Genomic DNA, 15064 nt, shown 5'->3' with positions numbered 1-15064 from the left:
TATTCATGAAAAATAAATTCAAAATGAATGCTGCAGAGAAGATCGTGAAAGATCAGTTGTCAAGAATTGTTGGGAGATAGCACCGGATAACTGGCATGCCTAATTAATTATCAACAGTGTTTTCGTAAACAAACCCTTCCACTTTCTGTAGTTTCATGTTGTATCTGAACGAAGAAGAGATGAATGGCAATTGTTAGGAACTATTTGTAGGCTGTTAGTATACATATATTCATATTATATAGCCATTAAGTAACTAGATTACTTATATTTATTTTTCTCTTACTATAAACTTACATTTGACTAATAGACTAATATTATGTGATTTAATATTCTCAAGTTACACTCAGTTTATCAGTTAATCTCTAACACCCACAACCGCTTTTGGTTTGACCCTGTATAATTGCTGTTTTCTGTTTTGTATATAAACTGAATATATCTAGAATACATGATTCATACGATGGGAGATAAGATTGTTTTCTGAATTCAAACGGGCAGGGTTAGGCAAGAAGGACCAATAAGGACTCAGAGTTGACTCTAGGCCGCTAGTACTGTTTAGCGCATCGTTATTTTGCTACAGCGCCAAGGTTAAATATGTCGATGTTTTAAATGGCGGACTTGTTATATAATAATAAACACGAGTATAAGAACATAACACTGACCACTTTTTGACTTAATGTGTTGCCAATACATTTTCCTTTATTCTTCATCCTCTTCTTAGTCATCAACCAAAAAATTGTCTACACACAAATTTTTTTCTCTCAAATGGCTCCCGACCAACTGATTCTCACTATTTTTATTATTTCTTTATTTGCACTGCAAAATCTCGTCAATAATGTTAGGACCACTATATGTGAAGTCACTATAATCACAATTGCATGGCTTAGATTACTCCGACACAGAAGAGGTCTCCTCCACTGAAATTTCGTTATTCTTCTTAACCTAACTTCTAGCTGCCCATTCATAACTCGTTAGTTTGATAATGACAATTCAACGTTTACACCAAGAATAGATGTGTAGATCATCAACGTAGATGATCTGTGTCGAATGATTTTAGGCCTACTCGAGTTAGACGGGCATGCTGTGACAAACTAGTTAAGGACGAAGCCACACCTCGTGGTCATCACCTTACGTGGATTACCCCACTGAAGCATCAAGATATTATAGATGCTTTGAAGACTGTACAATACAAAGAACATTATTACAGAAACATATTAGTTAAAGTAGATAAAAGCGAAAGAAAGACCACCGCCGCATAGGCCAGTCCATGGCGTACGATCAACTGATGCATGTTGGTTGTCCTTGACCTTGACGAAGATCGATGGTTTGTTCGATATTCAATGACCCAAGTGCTGGATGATTTGGCTAGGGCTTAGTGACACTTCGCTGGCCCTACGGATCTACGATACGAGCAACAACTCAAGTCTATCTAATTACAAAAGACACAGCCCACAAACTCAACACATACAGGCAGTTTGCAATATTATTGTCCTATTAATTGCAGCTAATACTAACCATTGTAACTCCGACCATATTATGTTGAATGAATGTTCAAATTGATGATACTAGTTTATCAGATACGCGTTGTTCTCAAGAATCGTGTATTTGCAATGAAATTATTCATAGATCTGCGGAAGATATATCGAATGTACCAAATTGTGACCAGAACTCTGATGTTATTTTATCAGATGTTTGTGCTAATGATGCAAGGAGTGGCAAAGCATAAACAGCACTCCTAAAGTTGAAGAACATATGGAACTCAGAACACCTGCCAACTACTATCAAATTCTGAAGCTTCAGTACGAGCTTCAAGACAGTTCTACTGTACGGAGATGAAACTTATAGAAGTACCACAACCAATATCAAAAAGTGCATGTGTTTATAAACAATTATCTACGTAATATACTGAATGTTCGTTGGCTAGATTCCACCAGCAAGAGCCTACTGTGGGAGAGAACGAACCAAATTAAGAAAAAAACGTCAGAAGTTCATAGGACACACAATGAGGAAATCACCAAACTGCATCACAAGGCAAGGCGTTAGTTGGAAGCCTGAAGAAAAACGAGAGAGGAAGATCAAACAACACACTGCGTCATGAATTGGAAGGGGACATAAAAATGATGAATAGCAATTCAAAACCAACTTGAAAGGTTTGTCTAGCACAGAGTTGGATGTAGAATGTTGGTGGGCGGCATATGCACCTCCATGTTTGGTAACAGGCGTAAGTAAGCAAGTAAGGGCATCACAAGTAAATTCGCTGTTTGACAGCGTTGTTGTTTAATGCTTTTATGGTCGAATATATCAAAATCAATCAAATGAGAAGTCAGTAATTATGGATTTTAAATGGGAGATTGAAATATGGCCAATGTGTTTAGTAGATTAAGATCTAATGTGACAAGTTGCTGTATGGGATGCGCAGCATGGCATACTTCGACGTGGGCCGGTGCATCCGCCTAAATGAATGTCTTCAGATAGGAGTGTGTCAAGCAAGACTAATGAGCTGTATATCAATGGCAAAGACTTTTGAACCGTTTATCTTGGGGGTTTGTTTACTGTTACAGGTTAATAGATCTTTCCGGGAACAAAAATGGTGAAAGCTATTTATGGATTGCTTTCTTTATGATTCTTAGTAACAAAAAGAGAGCATGGATCAGAGTTTTCCTTCGGCAAGACTTATATAAGCCACTCAACCTCCTGTCCTTCCAATGATGCAGCTGATAGTTGATACTGTCTCTTTGAAAAATCTTGAATATTGTACTTCTCGTAATTATTAGTTTCAATGGAAAATGCCTGTTGAAAGGTCAAAATACCAGATCACCGTATCAAAGGAAACTGTCAGATCAAAGTATTTTTAATGTTTACAATTCAGTTGCGTTGCATAATCAGCCAAATTCGGCCCTCAAGGTCACCGATGGAGAATGTCCTCAAAGGTATGAAATATAGTTTTTGTGTTTATGAGTAGGAGTGGTAGCGTACGTTGATGTCAAATCATCATTTGGAAACCCGGCAATCGCTCTTAGTGCCAGTCTTGAATCTTTAGGAGCTAAAGTGTGTCATACTTTAAGTCACTTAGTTACACATGTTATTTTTCGAAATGGCTCAGAAGTGGTCAGAAGTTGGGCTACAAAGAGAAATATACCAGTAGTATCTCCAGCATGGGTAAAGGCTTCTAGAATGATGAAGGTAAGTCATTAGTTTAATAGTTACCACATTGGTGTGGTAGGTTAAAGCTCCCGAGGCGGCCTACTTTGAAAAGGAGGACGGAAGTGATCTCTCTGAATTACCCACAAAAATGGATAATGAAGATAGTAGTGATGTAAAGGTTACAAATCGAACTGGTGTGGATATTTCAGGTATTGTCCACCTTTGACTTCTCTTCGGTTTTTTTTTGGGTAATGGTAGAATTATCCCTTTACCGAGATTTTCCATAAAATTCACTCTTTGTTTCCCATTTTTTGGTCCTTTAGTCTTTTACTTGTTTACCCTCGTAAAAGTGTGTAGTTCTCATCAAGTGCGTTTTCAATTTCATAATTGCATATACGTTTCTACAAAACGAATATTAACCTGATCCACATTCCACCGTCTTACAACTACAAACATTGTGTAACAGTCGAATTAAGTCATAAATGTTAGTAAGATTAGTCCTACAACAAGTTTGAAGGAAAGCTAGTAACTGGAAAAGACCAGTATCCATGTAGCTAAGATATTGATGAAAATATCGGTTAGGGATGTAGTGAAGGTTATTTAAGTGTAGATTATTTTCATGATAAGCTCGGTGAAAGCAAATTATATACACGACCTTGAGGTGCCTTTTATCTAACGAGAAATCTGGTTTTAAGGAGACCCTGATGAGGAATTAATGACTATAGGTGATAGAACTTTTAATGTGCTGCACTCTTTTACCTCTGGCTACGGTTACTGGGTTGTAAAGATTTGTTAAGCTTAAGTAAACCTCTCATAACTGAGTATCTGAATCTTTTCAGTAATGAGATTTTCTGTTACTAGTAGTGCACTATGAATTTCACCTGTACCATTTTGTTCCAGGGGTTATTTTTATTAGGCACGATGTTGATGATGTGAATCACTGGGTCCTCCAAGAACATAAAGTCTGAAACAATCGCAAGACAATCTTTGTTACTTTAAACAAAGAAACATAGGTACAAGGAGGCACCAGATACATATGCGCCACACAAATTTCATTTGATATGTGTGGGGGCTGGGATACTGACCGGGTGCCCAAACCGAAGCAGGTGGTTTCCTTAGGGCGCCACACCTGGAGCCTCAACCCAAAGGTCTGATCCAAAAGGCAGTGGAGCATCGTAAAGAGATGCAGTCTCATGGTAGCCGGTGACCAATAATTGGTTCAAACGCTATTTGTTCCTGTGGCATCTTCGTCTGGTTTTGCTGGCGTTGGTGTCGCACTAAGCGCTAGAGCTGAGGCAGCACTAGTCGATTGGATCCCCATTAACAGTCGGTTATGTGCTGTTAGATTAGAAAGTTCCATCAAAGTGAGAAGAAATCGGCGTGAGAAACGATGTCTTTTCGTCATCTCCGCCTATGCCCCGACAGATTGCAGCCCGGATGCAATCAAGGATGAGTTTTACCACCAGTTATCAGTTCTTCTCCAGAAAGTGCGTTCGACAGATATTGTAGTACTAGCCGGAGACTTGAATGCTCAGGTCGGGCGTCTAGGCACAGAAGAGAGTCGTTTAGGTGGCCGATGGGGACTCGTTGGTCGCAGGTCAGATAACGGGGACCGTCTACTGCAACTTTGCTCAGACCACAACCTGTTTCTGGCTAGCACTAACTTTCGGCACAGTCATCGCCGATGTGCCACCTGGCGTCCTCCCTCTGCATCTCAAGCCTGGACTCAGATTGATCACATCGCGATCAGCTACCGCTGGCGTGGTTGTGTACAAGACTGCCGCTCCTTTTGGAGTACCTATCTGGACTCTGACCATGCCTTGGTCTGCGCCAATCTTGCCTTACTTTTCAGTGGACAACGAAGTGAACGCCATCAACGGATTGATGTTAGCAAGCTGGTTGCAACTTCTGTTGCAAGTAAGTATCGAACCGAGCTAGCCTCTAGGCTAGCTACCACTCCACCGAAAAGTATAGATGAGCATTGGTTGCAATTGCATGACGCCATGAAAATGGCGGGAACAGTCAGTTGTGGGTTTGCGAAACGTCCCGCTTTTAAGCACTGGGTTTCTTCTGGTTCCTTACATCTCATTGAAGCCCGTCGGTCTACTCCGGGTAACCGTGAGTTTGACCATAAACGAAGGATTTTACGTAAGGAAATCGGGCAAAGCTTGCGTAAGGACCGAGAAGCCTGGTGGTCGATGCGTGCTAATGAGCTGGAAGCAGCAGCTGCATCTGGTAACTACCGGAAGCTCTTCCAACTCATCCGAGCCACTGGCAGCAAGAAGTCTGGTGTGAGTGAAACAATCTGCGAGGATGATGGGATGCCAATCACTAACATCCATCGACGTCTTGGACGATGGGCAGAATTTTTCGAAGGGCAGTTCAACTGGCCTGCTGCTCCGGTAACATCGGTCAGACTGTCCTGCCCTCCATGGCCGGTGACGACTGATCCACCAAACGAGGAGGAAGTCCGCAAGGAACTCCAACTCTTGAAGCGTTACAAATCACCTGGCCCAGATGACTTACCTCCGGCTCTTTTTAAAGATGGTGGTGACTTTTTGACTAAGGAATTGACGACGTTGTTCACAAAGGTTTGGGAACTAGAGAGTGTGCCAACGTCATGGAATGAGTCGATAGTTGTCCCTATCTTTAAAAAGGGTTCACGTCGTTCTTGTAACAACTATCGGGGATAAGTTTACTTCCGATTGCGTCCAAGCTATTGGCTTCCGTCATTCTTCGTAGGTTGTTCAAAACCCGAGAAAGATTGACTCGCGAGGAGCAGGCTGGGTTTCGTTCTGGTCGAGGATGTATTGATCATATCTTCACCCTCCGCCAAATGTTAGAACACCGCCATACTTTTCAAAGGCCAACAATCGTAGTGTTTCTTGACATCAGGGCTGCCTTCGATTCGTTGGATAGGACTGTTCTCTGGGATTGTCTATTGAAGAAGGGTGTGCCTGAGAAGTTTATTAACATCCTAAAAGCCCTGTATAAAAACACCTCAGGCAGAGTGAGGGCATACAACCACCTCTCTCCATTGTTCCATTCGAGCAGTGGGGTTAGGCAGGGTTGCCCAATCTCACCATTCCTCTTCAACTTTGCCATCGATGACATTCTGGAAACAGCTCTGATGAATGTAAGTAATGGTGGTGTGGATCTGTTGCCTGGAGAAAGACTTCTCGACCTTGAGTATGCGGACGATATTGTCTTACTGTGCGATAATGCCCAAGGCATGCAATCCGCACTTAATCAGTTGGCAATCAGTGTCCGTAGGTATGGTATGTGCTTTGCACCTTCGAAGTGCAAAGTACTTCTACAAGACTGGCAGGATTCTAATCCTGTACTCACCCTGGACGGTGAGCAGATAGACGTAGTTGAGAAGTTCGTGTATCTGGGTAGCTGCATAAGTGCTGGTGGGGGTGTGAGTGATGAGATCAATGCACGAATAGTGAAAGCCAGAGCGGCTTATGCCAATCTGGGCCACCTTTGGCGCCTTCGTGATGTTAGTCTGGCTGTAAAAGGCCGGATCTACAACGCGTCGGTGAGAGCAGTTTTGCTCTATGCTTGTGAAACCTGGCCTCTCCGAGTTGAGGACGTTAGACGACTCTCTGTGTTCGATCATCGCTGTCTCCGAAGGATTGCTGACATCCAGTGGCAACACCATGTCAGTAATGCAGAGGTTCGGCATCGTGTGTTCGGGCACAGAGATGATAACTCAATTGGTGTCACCATCTTGAAACACCGACTTCGGTGGCTTGGACATGTTCTCCGAATGTCGTCCCAGAGAATTCCACGTCGTGCATTATTTGCCGACTCTGGGACTGGTTGGAAGAAGCGGAGAGGTGGTCAGTGCATGACATGGTGTCGTGGCATGAAAGAAAGCTGCAAAGGACTGGCTTGTGTTGGTCCTTCACGACTCCCTGGTTGGGGTCCGAGAGATGGTGCTACACAGTGGCTAAAGACGTTATCAGATATGGCTCAGAATAGAAGCCAGTGGCGATCCTGCTGTAAGCTTCTTTTACTTTCTTCATAAAAAGTGGTTGTGTCTCCTTTACCTGAAAGATTTCTTCTGATTGTACCTTATCGTCATTACTCTCTTTTTCTTTTGCGTTCCTTAGTTTTTTTTTTCTTCTTCTCTTCGAATTCCCGTTGTTTTGTGTGGCGCATATATATTGGCGCTCTCTTGTACCAATATTTATGTGTTCAAATAAATAAATAATAAATAATAATATTTGTTCCTTTAGGATACTGGAGCCCATGTGCACCATTGGTTTGGAATCCGGTTAAACAACAGAGATGCCACGATAAGGCAGTGAGTAAGACTTCCGTGGCAGTGATTGTATGCACGTGGTCATGTGAGAGCATTTCGAAAGGGACAGCCAACTTTCTTTACTCTCGGCCGTACCAGGGCATTCGGAGGTAGTCTTTAGTCTTCAAGGTCTTTGCTTTATACGTGTTTATGGTACTGAAGTATTCAAGTATAAAATGTTCGTAATTAGTGGACATTAATAAATTCTACAAACTGTTCATGTTCCTGAAAGCTTCCATAACTTGTCTGGTTATCTCAGACAAATTATAGATCTGCATGGAATCGAGTAGGATTTTAGAAAAGTCATTTGGTCTTCAAAAATATTTCCATACTACACCTCACCTATTATGTTTAGTTCGAGGTCGAGTACAAGAATCCATAATTGACTGATTAGTTTGTTTTGGCGAAGACTTTATACATAATACTAAAAGCCTTCACCTTGTCTTTTAAAATCCTTAGATATCGTGTCGATCTCTGAAGTTCTCCAAAAGTCAATCAGCTACAAAGTAGAACCAGGCACATATATGCATCGTTCCAAGTTGCCACACCTCATTAGCACAACAAGATGAACACCGAATTCATGGAAGTAGTTACTTCAATGGTAGTAATATATAAAAGAAGGATTGCATATAAGGATATAGTACAGTAAGAAAGAATTAGTTCGTAGAAAGAAATGTTTAAAGCAATTTTAATCTCACGGTTCAAAGGACGATATAGAGTGTATACACCTACACCATTGTGATCGATTCTGAGCCACGTCACCCAGAGTCTCCAACCATTAATTACGGTAGTTACGTGGACTCGAACCAAGTACTCTGCATCTACTAACATGGCTCAGACCAGAAGTTAGTGGGTTTATAAACCGATGCCACGTTTTGGTTTAACCGCCCCTAAATTTCTTCCCACCGGTTACAACACTAGTCAGCATTACGCGCCGTGGTAATAAGTGGTTGGACATACGTAACACGTGGCCCAACCATCTCAGTCGATGAAGATTCACGGCCTCATCAACTGATTTACCATCATTCCCAAAAAATCGTTCACAACTTATTCTTATGTGGTTTGCACTCGTTTAGCCTACAAAATACGCACATTATTCAAAATCATAATAATTGTATTCTTAGTTCATTCAGCAAAACATTTAGATGAGGTACTTATCTATCAAAAGTAACCAGTAGTTATTATTTAAATGTCTTTGCTAGACAGGGAATACAACAATGGATTGTCAGTTTTTAAACCGATTCGTGTGAGTGAGAAATTTATTAGACCGAAAACACCTCCTGGGATGAGGGACTTTCTACTTCGTATTCAGAAAGGTCAAATATTAAATGGAGAAGACACTATTTGTGATGAAACTGTACTGATGAACTCAAGGGAAAACATTGAAAATGACGAACCGGGACCAAGTGTTGGAGAAGGCTTCCAAAATTCCAACGTAAAACCAAAAGGTATTTGTTAACGTTCTGTTTTATTGTCATGTGTGTTCCGTACGTTGGTACTATAACAAGTATTGCAGTAAATGAGTTTGGAAAAATTCAGATCCACGCTTTATAGGACGAGTTTATTTAGCAGATATGCAAGCAGCAAATAAAGAAAGTACATCTTAGTCATAATATTAGAGGTGTGACAACTTGGACCGATGCATATATGTGCTTGGTCCCACGTGTTAGCTGACTGACTGCCATAATATTTGATACTTTCTTCATTTGAAGTATAATTATTCTATTGTTGTTTCCGATTGATTTTTCGGGAAATGAACTTATAATACTCTATTAATAAAGTTGGGGTTAGTCGTTTCTATCAAGTACAGTTATCTCTAATACTCCTTAAGCCAGATGTGCGAAGATTCATTTAACCTTTCTAATTAATATATGCGGGAATTATATATTTATATATTGTTATATCCGGTGAAGATTAAATTACAGGTAACTTCCAAGGACTATTCATGGACTAATATTCTATAAATATTCTTATTGTATAACTACTCAACAATTACACTATGTATATTTATATTCCTTTTATGATAAGCTTTATTTTGACCTATAATTTATTATTGTATGATTTACGGTTCTTAAGCTATGCTCAGTCTATTAATTACTGTCCCCCCCCATTCACAGCCACTTTTTGGCTTATTTGTGTACACATGTTATTTTCTATTTTATGGTACGTTGTGGTCTGTCTGATTGATATATAAACCGAGTATGTCTGAAATAAACGATCTGATCTGATTGATTCGATTCATATTACGGAAGCTGGTATTGTGTTCTGGACTCAAGTGGAAGGGCTCGGAGGACATAGGACCAATAAGGACGCTAAACTGCCCACACCGGTTGAACGTCATTGGTTGGCCTAGTGTGAAGATTCGTATAAGTCGTATTCGGATTGGTAGATAAATCGTGTGATAGAAAAGCCAGACGTCAAGGTCATAGCATGTATATATATATATATATATATATATATATATATATATTTCTTTGATGATTTTGATTATTACCCTGAAGAAGTCCAGACAAGTTAGCTAGAAGAAACGTTGGAATTATTTGAATTTCAATCGCTGAGATTATTTCAGATATAATTTTCACATATAATGACTTCTTTTTACTCGGCGCTCAATTTCTTTTAATTAATATTTTTACAAATGTATGATGATTCTGCTCAATCAGTCAGTCAGTAACAACGTAGAACTTCGTACGTACGTACATCAGTTCGAATTGCCACACTACATTAGCATAGAGATGCAGTGGTCGATTCGAATCCCGTAGTAGTAGAGGTAATAAGAGTATAAGCAGTAATCGGGAAGATTAGTATTTGGAGATGTTACTTAAAGAGTATAGTCCAGTGAAATAAATTTGAGAGGAGAAAAAAAGAGACAAGGTGGAATAAGGAGATCAAAATTTGGGAGAACACAAAGAGTGGATGCACCTGCGCCATTGCAAACGATTTTGAGCCATGTCATTCAGGGTCTCTAACCATCGGTTGCTATCATCTCGCGGTCCCCAACCAGGTAGTCTACACCTACCGACATGACTCAGACCACTTGTCAGTGACTTCATGGACTTGTGCCATATTTTGGTCTGGCCGCCCCTAGCTTTCTTCCAACCTACTCCTATACCACTGAACATTGCACGTCGAGGCAGTCGGTCGTTGGGCATACGTAACACGTGTCCAAGCCATCTCAACTGATGAAGTTTCACTACGTCATCAATTGATTTGCCATCCTTACCTGGTACCCGTTTCCTAACAACTGCATTACTTACTCGATGGTCCCATGATATACGAGCAATATTTCGAAGACACCTATGATCAAATACTAGTAACCTACGAATATCCTCTACTCTTACCGGGCATGTTTCACTGCCATAAAGTAGGACGGAACGAACTGCTGCGCAGTAAACCCGTTCTTTGGTTGATAGACGGATATCTCGCCTACGCCATAAATGACGCAAGTTGGTAAAAGCTAGTCGAGCCTTCTGTATCCGTGCTGAGATTTCGTCACACACCAGACCACAAGGGCTGATGAGACTTCCAAGATAAGTGAAGCGATCGACACGCTCAATTACTTCACTCCCTATCATTAGTTTGGGTATCAATGCAACCCAATCCTGAAGCAACATTTTGCATTTCGAGGGGGAGAATCGCATCCCGAACATGCCTGCATTGTTGCTTAGAGTGGTCAAAAGACTCTGCATTTTGTCAGCGTCTTCGCCAAATAAAACTATGTCATCGGCATATTCTAATTCAACAAGTGAACCTCTCGGTAGAAGTTCAACCCCTGTAAATTTAGATGAGGAGAGTGTTATCTCTAGAAGTACGTCAATGACAAAGTTGAACAAGAATGGGGAGAGTGGACAGCCCTGACGAACACCACTTGAGGTAATCAATTCTGATGACAGTTCGTCATAAGCTCTCACTCTACCAGTTGTGTTCGAGTAGAGAGCCTTTATAAGGTTAATGTACTTCTTTGGTACTCCTTTCAGTGACAAACAGTGCCATAGAACCTTACGATCAACAGAGTCAAATGCCGCCTTAAGGTCGAGAAATACTACCATTGTGGGGCGTCTAAACGTATGTCTGTGTTCTAGAACCTGACGTAGTGTGAATATCTGATCTATACAACCACGTCCAGGTCGAAAACCAGCCTGATTTTCTCTAGTCTGCTCTTCACGAGCTTTGATTAGGCGTCGAAGTATTATTGAAGCTAATATTTTAGACACTATATAAGTCAAACTGATTCCTCTGTGATTGTCACAAGAGGACTTTTGTCCTTTCTTAGAAACTGGCACAATCAGTGATTGAGACCAGTCAGATGGGATTACGTCCAGTTCCCAAATTCTACCTATGACCTCGGTTAATCTCACTGCTAATACTGGACCACCATCCTTAAAAATCTCAGGAGTAAACCTGTCAGGGCCTGCTGCTCTCCCTCGTTTCAGATTTCCTATGGCTTTTTCAACTTCGTAAAGGGACGGAGGACCTACATTAACTTGCCATTCAGGTGGACTGGAGATCGTGGGAAACCGAAGTGTGGCTGAAGGCCAGTTGAACTGATCCCTGAAGTGTTCTGCCCATCGATCCAATCTCCTGGATTGAGAATGTATAATATGTCCATCTTTTTCTGAGATTGTTTCTCTAACAGTCGGTTTCCTAATTCCGGTTTCCTTAACAAGTCTGAACAATTGCCTGCTATTACCTATTGCCGCTGCCTTTTCCATCTCTCTTGCTTTCGCTACCCACCATTGTTCACGATCATTGCGTAGACTTCTTGTCAGCTTGCGCTTAAGCTGACTCCGCTCTTCATTATGTTCAGAGCCAGGTGGAATGAGTTTCCGAGCATCTATCAGTGAGATAGATGCTGCTGAGATCCAGTGTTGCTCCCTAACCTTACGGGTTACCTTACTGGCAGATATCACTGCTGTTTCCACAGCTTTTCGGATATCATTCCATGCTGCCTCGGGGTGGGCATCACATACATGGCTGCCTAACTGTTTTCCTAGTTGTTCCTGAAATATACTCTTAGCTTGACTATCATTAAGTAGGGCCCTAAGAGGTTTCCTTGCAGCGTCTTTCCTACGTCCAGTAAGACGCAGACAGATACGCGCTCGTACTAGAGCATGATCTGAATCTAGGCATGTGCTCCAGAATGAGCGACAGTCTTCTATCGAGCCCCTCCATCGGTGGCTGATAGCGATGTGATCTATTTGGGTCCAACGTTGGGACGAATTAGGGGGTCTCCATGTTAGAAGATGTTTTTCCTTATGCCTAAAGTTAGTATTTGCTAGAAAGAGGCGGTTATCTGAGAATAGCTGCAACAGACGGTCGCCATTATCTGTTCTTTGAGCCACGATGCTATAAGATCCACCCAGGTGTCTTTCCCTATCGCTTAGTTTACCTACTTGAGCAATAAAGTCACCGGAGAATAGGCAGAGACGACGAAGAGGCAACGACGAGTGTCCCTATCTTTCCGGATTCTCACTGTTCCGTTCAGTCGGACAGCGCACAAACGACTGTCTACTGGGATCCACTCTAAGAGAGCTAGTTCTGCCCTAGGACTCAATGCTATACCTACGCCGGCGAGGCCACGGGAAGCAGAATCAGGGCTTCCAGATACACGAAGCGTAAATCGAGTCGGTTCTTTATTTTGGCATGGTGAGGTCAAATGAATGACGCTACTTGGATCCTGTATGCGCGTTTCGGAGACGCAGCACACATCGATGGCGCGAGATTCTAAAGTTTTAGCTAAGGAAGCCTGCTGTCCTATTTGGCAAAGTGTTCGTACGTTAAAAGCTCCTACGTGTAGTTTAGAGCGTGGTTTCAGGAGGCCAGAAACAAAGTTCCACATACTCGAATCGTTTGCCCTAGCGGTGCGAGATGATAAAGAGACGTGAGAAGGGTTAGTCATGGAGATAAGAGAGGTATTAGGAGGTGTAAGAAGGATTTGAATGTGACCAACTTGTTCTCGTGTGCTGCTACGGGTATGTGTGCTGATATCACTTCCCGGCTGCCCACACCGTGGAAGGGTATTTCTTGATGAACCTGAAAAGGAAATTGGATTAGTGTTGGTCTTGACGACCTGGGAGCGTGACCGCAGTGCCCAAGGGACAACTACTTGAGGCCGGTCGCGCACGGCGTTTTCGTGGAAGGTTTTTGACGTGTTAGCTCCGTTCTTCAAAGGGTCTTACCGCCGGGGACGGAAATCCGTGAGGTAAGGTGAGGTGTGACATTTTTAGGGTCGATCTTTTCTAACCCCACCCCTCCTTGTGGGAAGGCAGTATCGCTGCAGGTGCTGGTTGTCTGAGGGAAACACCTTACTGCTGTCACACCTCTCTACAGTCAGCAGTACGACTTCACCCTCAGACCTTTAGTTGCTGCTTTTAGTCTTACCGTTCTCCAATCGACCTGCCTGGCATGGTAGAACCTACAGGAACATATGTTCCAGCCAATATAGCTCGGTTGGGTCATCACAATAGGCAAGCCCGACCACCGCGTCAAGGTAGCAGCTTCGGTCGGGATGATTCTGCTAACCAATATCAGATACAAGCTACTAGTTAATAACCTTCTAGCGAGATGAATTTCCGGCTATTGGCTTTAGTCAATATGAGCATGATATTCAAATATAGACAAATGCGTTTTAATTTTAAAAAATAATATCAAACTCGATGTTCAGATTTCTACTAATACTCAAGGATTTCATATTAACACTTCATATGTGTAAATGATCCAATTAAAGCAACGAAAATACATAGGAATCACCTCAATAAATCTTTTCAAATCAGCAACTTAGTTATGGGTCTTGTGATTGACTTCGATCTTAGTTTAATGTGAAGTTCAGCGATACTACTCACATGCTGTAATATAAAGAGTTAGAATGGGTTTTGTACATCCAAGTATTTTCTCTTATTACTGAGCCATCGGTTTAACTAAAGTAGACCAATATATTATCAATCATCTTTAGTTCTTGCTTTAGGCTTGATTTATTGTAAACATTACAAATGCCCTGGTACGGCCGAGAGTGGGGAGAGTCCGCTCTCCCTCTCGAAATGCTCTCACACGGCCACGCGTATATAGCCTCTGCCAGGGAAGTCCTACTCACTGCCTTCTCGTGGCATCGCTGTTGTTTACGAAAATGAGAGGACGAAAAGCGAATGTCCGGCACTTTAACCGGGTTCAAAACCAATGGTGCACATGGGCTCCAGTATCCTGCGGGAACAAATGGCGTATGAACCAATTGTTGGTCACCGAATACCATGGGACTGCATCTCCTTACGTTGCTCTACTGCCTTGTGGATCAGACCATCAGGTCGAAGGCTCAGGGAGTGGCCCTCTAAGACAACCACCTGCTTCAGTTTGGGCACCCGGGCAGTATCACAGCCCTCACACATATCGAATGAGATTTGTGTGGCGCATATGTATTTGGTGCCTCTTTGTACCAATATCTATGTGTTGGAATAAATAAATTACAACTGGGGAACCTAGACGTTCAGAAGGTTCTATACAAAGTAAATTTAGTTATAAAGCTACATATTGTGTATGAATACGTCAATTAGTAAAATTATCCGAAACTACATGAACAAGTTTCATTATTGAATGCACTTTTATTTAAAGACGAAGAGGTTG

The 15064-nt window shown here is 41.9% G+C and overlaps 1 protein-coding gene across 1 annotated transcript in view; it reads left to right on the top strand.

Annotated features, from left to right (window-relative positions):
* The first annotated feature begins 2881 nt into the window (after positions 1 to 2881).
* HUS1 (DNA damage checkpoint control protein) overlaps positions 2882 to 15064 on the top strand; it is a 51950-nt gene continuing 39767 nt past the window's right edge. Inside the window, exons 1-3 of the mRNA XM_051212825.1 lie at positions 2882 to 2927; positions 2960 to 3180; positions 3221 to 3350. The gene's annotated coding sequence lies outside the window, so the exon portion shown is untranslated. The remainder of the gene's footprint in view (positions 2928 to 2959; positions 3181 to 3220; positions 3351 to 15064) is intronic.

The sequence above is a fragment of the Schistosoma haematobium genome, chromosome 3, assembly GCF_000699445.3.
Source record: "Schistosoma haematobium chromosome 3, whole genome shotgun sequence".
NCBI lineage: Eukaryota > Metazoa > Platyhelminthes > Trematoda > Strigeidida > Schistosomatidae > Schistosoma > Schistosoma haematobium.
Note: the sequence above shows the minus strand (reverse complement) of the source record. Positions and strands in the feature narration are given on the sequence as shown.